The sequence below is a fragment of the Aquarana catesbeiana genome, linkage group LG03 (assembly GCF_042186555.1).
Source record: "Aquarana catesbeiana isolate 2022-GZ linkage group LG03, ASM4218655v1, whole genome shotgun sequence".
NCBI classification, from domain to species: Eukaryota; Metazoa; Chordata; class Amphibia; order Anura; family Ranidae; genus Aquarana; species Aquarana catesbeiana.
The window spans coordinates 134058116-134075119 of record NC_133326.1 but is presented as its reverse complement, the minus strand read 5'-3'; the positions used below and the strand labels follow the sequence as shown (position 1 = coordinate 134075119).

Sequence of the window (17004 nt, the reverse complement as noted above, 5' to 3'; positions counted from 1 at the left end):
ACACCTGTCAGAGGGTTTATCCCCCTAACGGGGCACAGTAAGCAATAGAAACCATTTGTGCTGTTAACCATTATCATTAAAAGTGAAAGTAAAAGAAAATCCCAAATTTTGGGTTGTCCCCAGAAAAGTAATAGTGGGCAAATCTTCCGATGGGGACACTGGTTCTGGTGACCTGGGGGTGCCCAAGAGATTACCTTAATTTGCAGGGATTTCCTCTCACTGTTTGCTTTGGCTATGGGAGAGGAAATGAAGGGAAATCTCCCCAATGGGACACAGATGGCAAAAAAAAAAAAAAAAACCCTGACAGGGGTTACGACCCTCCCTTACTCCATTTAACCAGTTGCCGACTGCCGCACGACTATGTAAATCGGCAGAATGGCACGGGCAGGCATAAGGACTTACCTGTACGTCCTTGCCTGCCCGCGGGGGGCCACTCATTCATGGCTTCCCCCTCGCGATCGCGCCTGGCGAATGACCAGCTTCCTCGGCTTCTGTAATGTAAACAGAAGTGGAGGAAGTGATGTCATCTCTCCTCCAGCCGGTCTTTTCGTTCCGGCGCCGAGGAGAGAAGACATCAATGTGAGTTTGCACAACACTACACGTACAGTAGAACACGCAGGCACACGTTTCACCCCCCAGTCACCCCTCGATCACCCCCCTGTACCCCCTGTCACAGTGACACCAATAGCAGTTTTTTTCTTTTTTGGATTGGTGTCAGTTTGTGACAGTTATAAGTGTTAGGGCAGTTAGGGTTAGCCCCCTTTAGGTCTAGGGTACCCCCCAACCGCCCCTAATAAAGGTTAACCCCTTGATCACCCCCCGTCGCCAGTGTCACTAAGCGATCGTTTTTCTGATCGCTGTATTAGTGTCACTGGTGGCGCTAGTTAGGGAGGTAAGTATATAGGTTCGCCGTCAGTGTTTTATAGGGACAGGGACCACCATATACTACCTAATAAAGGTTTTAACCCCTTGATTGCCCCCTAGTTAACCCTTTCACCAGCGATTATAGATTATGATAGTTTCAGGGCACACGCCGTTTATTACCTTATAAAAGGTTTAACCCCCTAATTGCCCGGCGGTGATATAAGTTAAGTTTTTAGGGTCAGATAAGGTCTGCGTCGCCCTAGGTAGTGTTAGGTTAGTGCCAGTACCGCTAACACCCACGCACGCAGCATACACCTCCCTTAGTGGTATAGTATCTGAACGGATCAATATCTGATCCGATCAGATCTGTACTAGCATCCACAACAGTTTAGGGTCCCCAAAAACGCAGCGTTAGCGGGATCAGCCCAGATACCTGCTAGCACCTGCGTTTTGCCCCTCGGCCCAGCCCAGCGCAGTATCGATCGATCCCTGACACTTACAAAACACTAAGCACACATAACCTCAGCGTTCGCAGAGTCAGGCCTGATCCCTGCGATCGCTAACAGTTTTCTGGTAGCATTTTGATACAGTCGCTGACAGTCAGGAGCTTTTTTTGCCTGCGAGTCTCACTAGTGTACCCCTAAATTTAGAGCCCAAAATGGCAAATCGAAGGTACACTAGTGAAGAGGCCTACACGTTTCTGAGCATGACAGATAGTGAAGAGGAAGTCACTCATCTGTCAGATTCAGGCTCAGAATACGATCCTGTAGACAGCAGCTCCATGACAGATAGCTCTGATGACGGAGTTGTAGTCCCTGCCAAGGTCAGGCGTACCAGACCCCAAACTACTTCTTCTGTCCTTGAAGTGCAAGAACCGCAGGTCCCTCGTATGGAGCAGAGCAGTACTAGCGCAGCTATTCCTTCTGGTGAACTGGCAAGCACCAGCAGCCTAGTACACCCTGGTTGTACATCCAGCACTGCAGTATCACGTGGTGACGTGGCGAGTCCCATAAGTGCAGTTCAAGCTGGCGAGGTGGCAAGCACAAGTAGTGTCCCACTGCCACCAAAAAGACGAACACAGGCCCATAGTGCCCTTCCTGCTGCATTCGCCAATCCGAATTGGGAGCCCACCACTTCTGCAGCACCCGTACTTCCCCAATTCACTGGCTAACCCGGAATTCAGGTGGAAACAGTTGATTTTATGCCACTGGATTTTTATTCGCTGTTTTTCACCAAGGATCTCTATAGATCTATTGTGGACCAAAGCAATTACGGTCTCCGAATTTAAGATCTTTCTGGGCCTTTCCCTCAACATGGGCATAACTAAAAAGAGTGAGTTGCGGTCATATTGGTCCACTGACCCAATTCACCATATGCCCTTGTTCTCTGCCTCCATGACCAGGGCACGATACGAGCAGATCTTGCGGTTCATGCACTTCAACAACAATGAACTCTGTCGTCCTCATGGAGACCCTGAATACAATCGGCTCTACAAAATTCGGCCCCTTGTAAACCACTTCAACCAACGTTTTGCAGACTTGTTTACTCCCCATCAAGTTGTCTGCGTTGATGAGTCCCTGATTAAATTTTCTGGCTGCTTGTCATTCAAATAGTACCTTCCCAGCAAGCGTGCCAGATACGGGGTCAAGATGTATAAGCTCTGTGACAGGGCCACAGGCTATACAGTGGCTTGCGAAAGTATTCGCCCCCCTTGAACTTTTCAACCTTTTGCCACATTTCAGGCTTCAAACATAAAGATATAAAATTTTAATTTTTTGTGAAGAATCACCAACAAGTGGGACACAATTGTGAAGTGGAACGAAATCTATTGGATATTTTAAACTTTTTTAGCAATTAAAAAACTGAAAAGTGGTGCGTGCAAAATTATTCGGCCCCTTTACTTTCAGTGCAGCAAACTCACTCCAGAAGTTCAGCGAGGATCTTTGAATGATCCAATGTTGTCCTAAATGACTGATGGTGATAAATAGAATCCACCTGTGTGTAATCAAGTCTCTGTATAAATGCACCTGCTCTGTGATCGTCTCAGGGTTCTGTTGAAAGCGCAGAGAGCATCATGAAGACCAAGGAACACACCAGGCAGGTCCGTAATACTGTTGTGGAGAAGTTTAAAGCCGGATTTGGATACAAAAAGATTTCCCAAGCTTTAAACATCCCAAGGAGCACTGTGCAAGCGATCATTTTGAAATGGGAGTATCAGACCACTGCAAATCTACCAAGACCTGGCTGTCCCTCTAAACTTTCAGCTCAGACAAGGAGAAGACTGATCAGAGATGCAGGTGGGAGAGTCTGTCCATAGGACAACAATCAGTCGTACACGGCACAAATCTGGCCTTTATGGAAGAGTGGCAAGAAGAAAGACATTTCTCAAAGATATCCATAAAAAGTCTCGTCTAAAGTTTGCCACAAGCCACCTGGGAGACACCAAACATGTGGAAGAAGGTGCTCTGGTCCGATGAAACCAAAATCGAACTTTTTGGCCACAATGCAAAACGCTATGTTTGGCGTAAAAGCAACACAGCTCATCACACTCAACACACCATCCCCACTGTCAAACATGGTGGTGGCAGCATCATGGTTTGGGCCTGCTTTTCTTCAGCAGGGACAGGGAAGATGGTTAAAATTGAGGGGAAGATGGATGCAGCCAAATACAGGACCATTCTGGATGAAAACCTGTTGGAGTCTGCAAAAGACCTGAAACTGGGACGGAGATTTATCTTCCAACAAGACAATGATCCCAAACATACAGCAAAATCTACAAAGGAATGGTTCACAAATAAACGTATCCAGGTGTTAGAATGGCCAAGTCAAAGTCCAGACCTGAATCCAATCGAGAATCTGTGGAAAGAGCTGAAAACTGCTGTTCACAAATGCTCTCCATCCAACCTCACTGAGCTCGAGCTGTTTTGCAAGGAAGAATGGGCAAGAATTTCAGTCTCTCGATGTGCAAAACTGATAGAGACATACCCCAAGCGACTTGCAGCTGTAATCGCAGCAAAAGGTGGCTCTACAAAGTATTAACGCAAGGGGGCCAAATAATTTTGCACGCCCCACTTTTCATTTTTTTATTAGTTAAAAAAGTTTCAAAAATCCAAAAGATTTCGTTCCACTTCACAATTGTGTCCCACTTGTTGGTGATTCTTCACAAAAAATAAAAATTTTAAATCTTTATGTTTGAAGCCTGAAATGTGGCAAAAGGTTGAAAAGTTCAAGGGGGCCGAATACTTTCGCAAGCCACTGTACATGTAGTTTTATGGTTTACGAGGGCAAAGATAGTCACGTAGAGCCGACAAACTGCCCTGACTACATAGGAAGCGCTGGCAAGATTGTGTGGGACTTGGTGTCACCCTTATTCGGAAAGGGGTACCATTTATATGTGGACAATTACACGAGCGTGCCACTTTTTAGTCACCTTTTTGATAAAATTAGAGCATGTGGCACCATGCGACCTAATCGCCGGGGCTTTCCCCAGCGGCTTGTAGATTCCAGTCTTAGGCTGTGGGAGAGAGCCTGCTTGCGGTGTAATAATTTGCTCGCTATGAAGTGGAGGGACAATAAGAATGTTTTCGTTCTTACCTCCCTTCATGCAGACATGACGGTCCAAATTACTAGGGCGACTGGTGTTGTGGAGAAACCCCTCTGTGTCCACGAATATAACCAAAATATGGGAGGGGTGGACCTCAACGACGAGTTGTTGGCGCCGTACCTAGTTGCCCGTAAGGCCAGACGCTGGTATAGAAAAAAAGTGTCTGTATACTTATTTCAATTGGATTTGCTGAACGCTCATGTGCTATACAGAGCTTCAGGACAGACTGGATCCTTCCTTAAATTCCAGGAAGAGATCGTCAGAGCCCTTCTGTATCCAGACGGTGCTCCACCTCACCTTCCCCAACCAAATGCAGTAAGCCGGCTGCATGAGAGGCATTTTCCTTATGTCCTCCCGAGTACCCCTACCCAACGAGCCCCCCAGAAAGCACGGATATAGGCGTGACACCCGGTATTATTGTCCCTCCTGTCCTGACAATCCTGGTCTATGCATTGGTGAATGTTTTGAGCGCTACCATACACTAGTTGAGTTTTAGCATAGGGTACAGCATTGCACTGACTAGGACACACTTTCACAGGGTCTCCCAAGATGCCATCGCATTTTGAGAGACCCGAACCTGGTACCAGTTACAGTTAAAAAAGTTATAAAAAAAAAAAAAAAACACACAAAAAAATATAATTAAAAAAACAAAAATAGTTGTTTTATTCTCTCTATTGCTCTTTTTTACTGTATTCTATTCTGCAATGTTTTATTGTTTTATCATGCTTGCTTTTCAGGTATGTCATTTTTTTATAGTTTACTGTGTTTTATTGTTAACCTTTGTTTTCAGGTACGCCATTTAGCTGCAGCGCGGATTTATCTTGACAGCAACAGCATTTGCTCCCACGATACATAAAGCCATGACTAAAGCGCTGTCGGAGGTGATTTCACCACAGTTACATACTTCAGCATGTATGCCGAAGCGTGGGGGCAGCAGTGGGCGGAGGAGCGATTTGCTCCTACCTTTTGAGGGAGGATGCCCCCATGCTTCGGCATATATATATTTTAGGCACAGGTTGCGTTAAATGTTTTATTTTTTACTGTTTTTTTTGTATTTGCTTTGCAGGTATGGTAAGTCTTACTGTTATACTGTAATGTTATTTTGTTTTATTGTTAACCATCATTTGCTTAGCAGGTACACCATTCAGTTGCAGCGCGGATTTATTTATCTTGACAGCAACAGCGTTTGCTCCCACAATACATAAAGCCGTGACTCCAGCGCTGTCGGAGGCGATTTCACCACCACAGTTACATACTTCAGCATATATGCCGAAGCGTGGGGGCAGCAGTGGGCGGAGGAGCAATTTGTTCCTACCTTTTGCGGGAGGATGCCCCCATGCTTCGGCATATATAAACGGTGCATATATGCCCATCATTAGAAGTGGGTGGATGAAGGGAGGTATTCTAATGGTGGGCATACCCACCGATCAATCTTTTTTTCATGCAGCCCACAGGCTGCATGAAAAAAAGTCTACAATATATGCCCAACAAGGACCAGCAAGGTACTGGTATGTTGCTGGACTTTAAGTGGTTATACCAGAATGATGCCTGCAGATTTAGGTACCATCTTGGTATCATTCTTTTCAGCCAGCGGTCGGCTTTCATGTAAAAGCAATCCTATCAGCTAATTGGCCTCTAGACTGCTTTTACCTCCCACCGTCTTCCATGTTTTTCTCTGGCTCTCCTGTCCCAACAGGGAACCTGAGAATGCAGCGTTGATTTGGCCAGCTGACCATAGAGCTGATCAGAGACCAGAATGGCTCCAATCATCTCTATGGCCTAAGAAACCTGAACCTACGAGCAGTTTATGACTTAGATTTCGCCGGATGTAAACAGCGCCATTGGGAAAGCATTTTATCACACCGATCTTGGTGTGGTCAGATGCTTTGAGGGCAGAGGAGAGATCTAGGGTCTAATAGACCCCAATTAAAAAAAAAAAAAAAAAAAAGTACCTGTCACTACCTATTGCTACCATAGGGGATATTTACATTCCCTGAGATAATAAAAATGCTAAAAAAAAAAAAAAAAATGAAATGAACAGTTTAAAAATAAGAAAAAAGCAAAAAAATAAATAAATAAGAAAGCACCCCTGTCCTTTGCTTTAAAAAAATATATAATGTTTGGGGGTTCAAAGTAATTTTCTTGCAAAAAAAAAAAAAAAAATGTTTTCATGTAAACAAAAAGTGTCAGAAAGGGCTTTGTCTTCAAGTGGTTAGAAGAGTGGGTGATGTGTGACATAAGCTTCTAAATGCTGTGCATAAAATGCCAGGATGGTTCAAAACCCCCCCCAAATGACCCCAATTTTGGAAAGTAGACAGCCCAAGCTATTTGCTGAGAGGTATGTCGAGTCCATGGAATATTTATATTGTGACAAGTTGCGGAAAAAAAGACATTTTTTTTTTTTTTTTTTGCACAAAGTTTTCACTAAATGATATATTGCTCAAACATGCCATGGGCAAAGTAAGACACCCCAAGCTATTTGCTGAGAGGTATGGCGAGTATTTTGCAGACCTCACTTTTTGTCACAAAGTTTTGAAAATTGAAAAAATAAAAAAACATTTTTCTTGTCTTTCTTCATTTTCGAAAACAAATGAGCTGCAAAATACTCACCATGCCTCTCAACAAATAGCTTGGGGTGTCTACTTTCAAAAAAATGGGGTAATTTGGGAGGGGTTGTGCCATCTGGGCATTTTATGGCCTTCAAAACTGTGATAGGTAGAGAGGAGTGAAATCAAAAATTTACGCCCTTAGAAATCCTGAAGGCGGTGCTTGGTTTTCGGGGCCCGTACGCAGCTAGGCTCCCAAAAAGTCCCATACATGTGGTATGCCCATACTCAGGTGAAGCAGCAGAATGTATTTTGGGGTGCAATTCCACATATGCCCATGGCATGTTTGAGCAATATATCATTTAGTGACAACTTTGCGCAAAAAAAAAAAAAAAAGTCAGTCATTTTCCCGCAACGTATGTCAAAATATAAAATATTCCATGGACTCAACATACCTCAGCAAATAGCTTGGGGTGTCTACTTTCCAAAATGGGGTCATTTGGGGGGGTTTTGTGCCATCTTGGCATTTTATGGTCTTCAAAACTGTGATAGGTAGTGAGGAGTGAAATCAAAAATTTACGCCCTTCGAAATCCTGAAGGCGGTGCTTGGTTTTCAGGGCCCCATACGCGGCTAGGCTCCCAAAAAGTCCCACACATGTGGTATCCCTGTACTCAGGAGAAGCAGCTAAATGTATTTTGGGGCGCAATTCCACATATAACCATGGCATGTGTGAGCAATATATCATTTAGTGACAACTTTTTGTAAAAATGTTTTTATTTATTTTTTTATCATTATTCAATCACTTGGGACAAAAAAAATATTCAATGGGCTTAACATGCCTCTCAGCAATTTCCTTGGGGTGTCTACTTTCCAAAATGGGGTCATTTGGGGGGGGGGGGGTTGTACTGCCCTGCCATTTTAGCACCTCAAGAAATGATAGGCAGTCAAACTAAAAGCTGTGTAAATTCAAGAAAATGTACCCTAGTTTGTAGACGCTATAACTTTTGCGCAAACCAATAAATATACGCGTATTGACATTTTTTTTACCAAGAACATGTGGCCGAATACATTTTGGCCTAAATGTGTGACTAAAATTGAGTTTATTGGATTTTTTTTTTTTATAACAAAAAGTTGAAAATCATTTTTTTTCAAAATTTTAGGTCTTTTTCCGTTTATAGCGCAAAAAATAAAAACTGCAGAGGTGATCAAATACCATCAAAAGAAAGCTCTATCTGTGGGAAGAAAAGGATGCAAATTTCGTTTGGGTACAGCATTCCATGACCGCGCAATCAGCAGTTAAAGCGACGCAGTGCCAAATTGTAAAAAGTGCTCTGGTCAGGAAGGGGGTAAATCCTTCTGGCTGAAGTGGTTAAAAAGGAAAAAAAGTTTAAGCTATAAACAAAACTGAAGGGGAAATAAAAAAATGGGAAAAGCCTAGATATTGTACTTAGTAACTTGTAAGGTTCATCTTTTCCTCTGAAAAAGCTACAAAGATCACTGATAACTACAATTTTGGATTGTTTTTCTTTTTTTAAATTGTCCCCTAGAACGTGAAGTCACAGTAAGAATACATTCGCCTTCAGACAATCTTCAATCCATCCCACAAATTATAATCACGTGGTCCAGATCTGAGAATGCGCTATTCATCAAGACAAATTACTTATTTATTCTGCACAAAAATAATGGAAAAAAACAGAGTAGAAAAGTAGCACTTTTGTTCTGCAGCACTGTGGGTTTCGGTCTGAATCCCAGCTAGGATGCCATCTGAAAGAATTTGCATGGATTCTACTCCCTTCACCTTCATTATGTGGATGGCGGAATCAGGTTTTCCGCTTTCATTCATTCAGCTGTATATGGCCAGCCTTAAAGTGGTTGTAAAGGCAGAAGGTTTTTTTATCTTGATGCATTCTACGCATTAGGGTAAAAAGTCTGTGTGCATTAGCCCCCCCTCACACTTTCCTGAGGACCCTCGCTATCCAGCGATGTCCATGAGTGTCTCAGCCCTCCGAGATTCTCCCTCCTGATTGGCTGAGGCAGCAGCGGCACCATTGGCTGCTGCTGTCAAAGTCAGCTAGCCAATCAGGGGAGAGAGAAGGGGCGGGTCGGGAACCCGTGTCTAAATGGACACAGGGAGCATTGACTCGGCTCGGGTGCCCCCACAGCAAGCTGCTATGGAAAAATGGCTTGCAGGCAGTAAGATAGCATTAGATATAATCCTTGCAAACAGTAAGATAGGATTAGATATAAGCCTTGCAAATTGAAGGTAGAGACTTATATAGGGAATCCAGAAAGATTATGGAAGATGACCAGCAGACAAACAGAAGTCAAAGTGAACGGTGATTTTTCAAGTACACTTTGAAAACATTTTTTTTTACTGCTGTTACAATGCTGATGCTATAAAATGAAAGTGTATGATGTGACTGTGGAAGTTCAGTCAACACCCAACGCTAAACCTACTCTACCACATTCGAACCCTAATTTAAGTAAAATAAAAAAAAAATAAATAAAACGATATACCTTCCTCTGTTGGCCGCTTCTCCTACACACTTCCACACACAGAAGCTGCCACTGACAGCTCAGCGGGAGACCGTACGCAGCAAAGTACAGAGATTTTTTTCATTATCTGCTTCCGGACCAGCTGCCGCAGTTATACTGCAGCAGGTTGGCTCCCCTGAGCGAGCCGTCGTAGCTGTACGTCAGCTCTTTAAGGTGTTTTAGCAGGCGCGGGCCTGCAGGATGTCCCTGGCAGGCACAATTACCGACAGGCACGCGTGATCGCTTGTGACAGAGCGAGAACAAGGATCTGTGTATGTAAACACACAAATACCGGTTCTCTCAGGGGAGTAGAGACAGATCGTGTGCTCCTACCAAGTACGAACACCAATCAGTGTCCTCCCCTAGTCAGTCCCGCCCCCCCAGTTAGAACACACCTAGGGAACACAGTTAACCCCTTGATTGCCCCCTAGTGTTAACCCCTTCCCTACCAGTGACATTTGTACAGTAATCGATAGCTATTTTTAGCTGTGATCGCTGTTTAAATGTCAATGATCCCAAAAAAAAAAAAAGTGTCAAAAGTGTCCGATCTGTCCGTCGCAATGTTGCAGTCACGGAAAAAAAACCCGCTGAACACCGCCATTACTAGTAAATAAATAAAAATGCCATAAATCTATCCCCGATATTGTAGACATTATAACTTTTGCGCAAACCAATCAATAAACGCTTATTGGGATATTTTTTTTTTACCAAAAATATGTAGAATACATATCGGCCTAAACTGAGAAAAAATGTTTATAAAAAATTGGGGATATTTATTATAGCAACAAGTACAAAATAGCGTTTTCAAAATTGTTGCTCTTTGTTTATAGCGCAAAAAATAAAAACCTCAGTGGTGATAAAATACCACCAAAAGAAAGGTCTATTTGCGGGGAAAAAAAAAGGACATACATTTTGTTTGGGTACGTTGTCACCAAAACAATTGTGCAATTGTCAGTTAAAGCAGTATCAAAATCAAGCCAGCCACGGTGTCACCTATCCTGCCTGCTGTGATGTCACACGTGCACTCCAACGCATTTTCCCAAAAATGGCGTCAATCCCAGAAGACTGCATTGTGATATCATCGCAGCTTGCTTGATTTTGAGATACTGCTTGGATTTTACAGCCTTATTGTAAGTATTTCTTTTATTTCAAAAAATAATCCTACATTACAAGGCTTCTCCTTGTTTGCATTTCATATATGTCTGCCTGATGAGCGGCTTTCATTTATAGAACGGTTGCGATGCCTCAGAGATGGAAGCTTCCATTGTGGAGACTGGGTGTCAGCTGGTTTTGATCCCTGTACACAAAATCCATGTTTTCTGGTAAGAAGCACCTGATTTATTCAACTTTACCAACTATGTAACTAACTATGCAACCTTTGAAGTGGCAATGGATTAAGAGCACTGAATTTATCACATGATCGCTGACTTATTATAAACATTGCATTTTTCATTTTTTGATTCTATGTTATATTGTATTGCACATTCCAGTGTACTAGCACTTGCCCTTTATTTTCTCATATTTGGTTATATTTAACGTAATCACTTTTGGTCACATCACAGGTTGATACGATTTAAAGGAATAGTGCACCATTTTTTGTATTCATCTGTTCATTTTAGTGGCTTAGCGCGAAAATATCTTTCCTTTTTAGCTTAATAAAGTTACTGCCGAACAAACCGGACCATAGCAGAATTCTACGTTTCTCTAGTTCATAGAGGGTGAATAAGTGCGAGAGGGGAAGTGGTTAAAGCAGAACTTTACCCAAAAGAGGAAGTTCAGCTCTTCTTCTAACACCCCCCCCCCCCCACCTTCACATTTGGCACTTTTTTGGGGGAAGGGGAGCGGTCATCTAGTTTTGACAGTGGCAACCCAAGTGGGAGTTCACCCCCCTTCTCCCGCAGTCTTCTGGGACACGGCACAGTTCTCAGAAGAATGCAGGACCATTCATAAAGTGCAGCGCTTCTCACATATGCACAGCTGGAAGCTAGGTGTGAAGTCGCAAGGCTGTCGGTTTCCCTTAAAGTGGAGGACCACCCACATTTTACACGCCTTACCATTCAGCACTAATGTGTACCCTTAAAACTAATTGTAAATGTATAAATCAGCGCGAATATGTGAAACAATACTCAGCAGCTGGACACCAGGGTCAACAATCAAATCCCTAAAATAAATATATAAGCAGATGGTGCAGCGCTACATAAGGACAAATGAAAAAAATACAAAAATGACATGCGATACAGAAAATATATAATGTGAATTATAAGATAAATGACACACCTATATAGTACGTGCTGTGATTGTCAGTTACCACAGAACACAAAGAAATAAAAACTCCTAAAGTTCAAAGCAGCACAAGAGATTCATAAATCATCCAGTGAGTCCAGACAGTCCTGTGTGATCAAACAGCATGCCGGAAAAGGTGACAAATCGACGTGCCCACCACCAATATGCAGAGTGGCCTCTCACCTGACAACGAGGACCCTTTGATTATAGAGGGTCATAATAGGCATTCCCTTACGGGTATTACAGGTATGAAGCGCAGCGGTTCAGCATAGAGAACTTCCGTCATAAGGCTGGATCAGATCACTCTCCGGCAATACAATGGCATATGAAACAGAAAATGATGGCAAAAATAGTGCTCTCCGTATAAACAAATTTATTTAAAAGGATAAAAAGATACACTCACAATTGAAGCACTAAACCAGTGCATGTAAACAGGCAGGAGTGACGATGTGAACACAACTCACTGAGGATGCGCGATGGCCGCGGGTGACGTCACGGCATATCCTCGTTCTGGACGTGTTGATCTCTTGATCAGGCTGGCCTGCTGTGGCAGTGAGGAATCCCCCCACACCGACTTCAATACGTCGTGACGTCACCTGCAGCCATCGCGCATCCTCAGTGAGTTGTGTTCACATCGTCGCTCCTGCCTGTTTACATGCACTGGTTTAGTGCTTCAATTGTGAGTGTATCTCTTTTTATCCTTTTAAATAAATTTGTTTATACGGAGAGCACTATTTTTGCCATCATTCTCTGTTTCATATGCCATTGTATTGCCGGAGAGTGATCTGATCCAGCCTTATGACGGAAGTTCTCTATGCTGAACCGCTGCGCTTCATACCTGTAATACCCGTAAGGGAATGCCTATTATGCCCCTCTATAATCAAAGGGTCCTCGTTGTCAGGCGAGAGGCCACTCTGCATATTGGTGGTGGGCACGTCGATTTGTCACCTTTTCCGGCATGCTGTTTGATCACACAGGACTGTCTGGACTCACTGGATGATTTATGAATCTCTTGTGCTGCTTTGAACTTTAGGAGTTTTTATTTCATTGTGTTCTGTGGTAACTGACACAATCACAGCACGTACTATATAGGTGTCATTTATCTTAGAATACACATGTATTTTCTGTATCGCATGTCATTTTGTATTTTTTCATTTGTCCTTATGTAGCACTGCACCAGCTCCTTAAAACTAATTGCCAGGTTTTGTTTTTTGAGATCACTTATTTATTTTAGCTTTTATCTTTTTCACTTCCTCCTTAGTGGCCCCGGACGTCATTTCCGGTTTTGCAATGTCTCCTGGGAGGTGCGTGTCATCAATCCCAGGAGGAGATAGGCAAACCGAGCTATAAGCTATTATACTGCTCGTGCCGTACTGCGCATGGGCAAGATGGGCAGGTGCATGCTGGGTAGCCCGCATGCACGGAATCCAGGAAGTAATACACTATGGCTTTAGATGCCCACACAGGAGATGTCCGCGGCTTGCTGGGACTTCCTAAAGAAAGAAAACAAAGCTGCACATATACAAAACGGCCCTTAGTTTACAACATACCTTTAGTAGACTAAACTAAGCATTGGTATTATAGGGGTATTTTAATCTAAAAAGTTACATTTCGGCCGGAACACCGTTTTAAGATGCCGGCACAAGTACCAGGTGCAGACAGTTCTGGATCCTTGGGCAGGTAATGGTCCACGTAATAAAAGTCATCACCTACAGTATTTGCAGCAACTGACTTTTTTTTTGGGGGGGGGGGGGGGACTGGAGCTCCTTTAAGGATGTTTAAAGTTTTTTTACTTCCATTCTCACGCACACAGCCTGGCTCGGAGTGAGTCCACAGGTGAGCCCCCATAGGAAGCAACTTCCTATGGGGGCGCTCTGAGAAAAGGATAAGCTGAAAGTGCCAGCGGTGGAGCCCAGAACAAGAGGTTTGGGGTCGCGCTCTGCACAATACAACTGCACAGAGCAGGTAAGCATAACTTGTTAAAAAAAAAAAATCTATATACATACACACACGTGCATCTCAAAATTAGATCAAAAGGTTAATTTCAGTAATTCATTTTAAAAAGTGAAACTTATTTTACATAGATACGTTACACACAGAAAGATACATTTCACGCATTTTTTATGTTGATTATGGCTTACAGCTAGTGAAAACTAAAAATTCAGTCTCTCAGAAAACTAGATTACTACATAAGACCAATTAAAAAAGATTTCCAATACAGAAATGTTAGCTTACTGAAAAGCATGTCCGTGTACAGTATATTATGCAGCCCAGGTCTTTTTGATAATGGCTTTCAGCTCATCTGCATTATTGGGTCTGGTGCTATCTTCCTCTTGACAATACCCCACAGATGCTCTATGGGGTTTAGGTCAGGTAAGTTTGCTTGCCAATCAAGCACAGTGATACCAGATCATTAACCACTTCCCTACCCGCCCATTGTCATATGACGCTCACACGGACACTCTGTCCCTCTGGGCAGGCATCATATGACGTCCTTTGTTTCCCGGTGGTATAGGGGGCACGCGTCACTCGGGCGCAGATGCGCATGCCCAGTGGCCGCGATTGTTGGTGACAGAACAGGAACGTGGATCAGTGTGTGTAAACACACAGATCCACATCCTGTCAGGGGAGGAGGAGACAGATTGTGTGTTCCTAGTATATAGGAACACTGATCGGTCTCCTTCCCTCGTCAATCCACCCCCGTTAGAATTACTCCCTAGGTAAACAGTTAACCCCTTGATCGCCCCCTAGTGTTAACCCTTTCCCTGCCAGTGACATTTATACAGTAATCAGTGAATATTTACAGCACTGATAGTTGTGAAAGTGTCACTGGTCCTGAAATAGTGTCAAAAGTCTCCGCCACAATATTGGAGTGACAGGGGGGGGGGGGGGGGTGGGGGGGGAATGGGGAATCGCAGATTGCCGCCACTACTAATAAAAAAAAATTAAAAATGCCATAAATCTATCCCCTATTTTGAAGGCGCTATAACTTTTGTGCAAACCAATCAATATACGCTTATTGCAATTTTTTTTACCAAAAACATGTAGAATACATATCGGCCTAAACTGAGGGAAAAATGTGTTTTTAAAAAAAATAAATAAATTGGGATATGTATTACAGCAAAAAGTAAAAACTAGTGTTTTTTTCAAAATGGAAGCTCTTTTTGTTTATAGCGCAAAAAATAAAAACCGCAGAGGTGATCAAATACCACCAAACGAAAGCTCTATTTGTAGGGGGGGGATGATAAAAATTTGGTTAGTGTTGCATGACAGCGCAATTGTCATTCAAAATGTTACAGCGCTGAAAGATGAAAATTGGCCTGGGCAGGAAGGGGGGTGATAATGTCCTGTATTGGAATGGTTCAACCAGGTGTTGGTACTTTTGGCAGTGTGGGCAGGTGCCAAGTCCTGCTGGAAAATGAAATCAACTTTACCCTAAAGTTGGTCAGCAGAGGGAAGCATGAAGTGCTCTAGAATTTCCAGGTAGAGGGCTGCGCTGACTTTGGACTTGCTAAAACACAGTGGGCCAACACCAGCAGATGACATGGCTCCCCAAATCACCAACTGTGGAAACTTTACACTGGACCTTAGGAAACTTCGATTCTGTGCCTCTCCACTCTTCCTCTAGATTCTGGGACCTTGATTTCCAAATAGAATGCAACATTTTCCACAGTCTGATGACTGGGAACCTGGGCTTCCATAACACCTCAGCACTGTCACAGGACTGATCGCCTCCATGCCACATTGATGCAGTAATGAATGCAAAAGGAGCCCCAACCAAGTATAGAGTGAATACTACACTGTACATGGATATACTTTTCAGTTAGCAAACATTTGTCACTAGCTGTAAGCCACAATCATGAAAACTAAAAGAAATTTTTGTTTGGGGGTTCCAAGTAATTTTCTATCAACAAATACTGATTTTAACTTGTAAGCAACAAGTGTCAGAAAAAGGTTTAGTCTAAGTGGTTAAACTGCCCTCATTTACAGACAGAAGTTAATTCCTTTGATCTGAAAGAATGAAATGTTACAATGTTTCTCTTCATCTACGCCTAAGCAATGTTGTCAAACTTGGCAAGCTGCCTGTCTTTTTTTTTTTTTTACAGCGGTTGGCTTGAGCAGAGAACTCTTTGCACTGAATTCAAGGAAATGCTGTGTTAAGATCGCGAGGGGGGTAGAATCACAACTAATCTATAACGATTAATCGCGCAGCTCCTATACACACATACATAAATACACACACTTTTACAACCGCTTTAATGTTCTAGTTGGGCTGGTTTTGAGAAAACTTGACTTTCTAAATGCAATTGTAGGAAAGTGTGAATTGACAACCCAAAAGGTCAAGCATTTTTATGTCAAATTCCTATCAAAAACCAACAAAGAAATTGCAAACAGTGTTTGAAGTTAAGAGTCAGCTAATTAATCTAAATGTCCAATTACATGCCAGGTAAAAACCTTTAAAACTGTCTTGCTTTCTTTCATTTTACACATGGTGTATCAAATACCAGGCCTACATATTTATACAAGAGACTGCTACACGATAACTGTTCTGGTTGTAATATGAATATGGGCTTTTAAATATAGTATTTAAATAGTTGACCCAAATTAGTCTGAAAACAAAGCAAACATCCACACTTTTAACCTTCCCATTTAATCTCAACAAAACGCCCAATGCTTGTTGAACAAGGCAGGCAGCACTGGCAGCTACGATATGAAAAATGGTCAATACCAAAGACTGAAATCAAAATCAGTGCTTTGGTTACTGGTGTCACCTTTCTGCCTAGTCCTGTTGGGGGAAATCTCACAAGCTAGATGACAGCTTACTAAAATAAATACTAAAAACATCAACAGTCCTCTCCTTGCAAAGAAAGTATTAGAGATTTTTTTTGGCAATAAATGTAAAGCCCAATTGAATTGAACCCTCCAAAACGTATTACTGTAATGCAGTCAGGCAGCACATACAGTAATATGCCCATTTATTTTTAGATCTGTTAGGTGCTGCAGCAAGAGTAAAACAAATGCAGTGCTGGAAACTCTAAGGCTTCATGCACACTGGACGTTTGACGTTTTTACAGCAGCTGTTTTTGGCTGTATATGTTTTTTTCTACAGTCAAACTCTCCATCATGTTATCCTATGTGTCCATGCACACATAAGCTGTTAGTTTTGGGCA

General features: G+C 42.7%; 1 protein-coding gene across 1 annotated transcript in view; it reads right to left on the bottom strand.

The window, feature by feature from the left end:
• SND1 (staphylococcal nuclease and tudor domain containing 1) overlaps positions 1–17004 on the bottom strand; it is a 957459-nt gene that overhangs the window by 704809 nt on the left and 235646 nt on the right. The gene's annotated exons all lie outside the window — the stretch shown is intronic.